Here is a 202-nt window from a genome sequence, read left to right on the forward strand (position 1 = left end):
AAGCAATATTATGTCTAAAATGCAAGTCACTTATTGCTTTACTGAACTTGTATAAAATGATTATATTAAAGGGATCATATGATGCGATTTCAATTGTTTCTTTCTCTTTGGAGTGTTACAAGCTCTAGGTGCATAAAGAAGATCTGTAAAGTTGCAAAGACTAAAGTCTCAAATCCAAAGAGATATTCTTTATAAAAGTTAA

This window comes from Sinocyclocheilus grahami, unplaced genomic scaffold (genome assembly GCF_001515645.1).
Source record: "Sinocyclocheilus grahami isolate Dianchi unplaced genomic scaffold, SAMN03320097.WGS_v1.1 scaffold1854.1, whole genome shotgun sequence".
Lineage (NCBI taxonomy): Eukaryota > Metazoa > Chordata > Actinopteri > Cypriniformes > Cyprinidae > Sinocyclocheilus > Sinocyclocheilus grahami.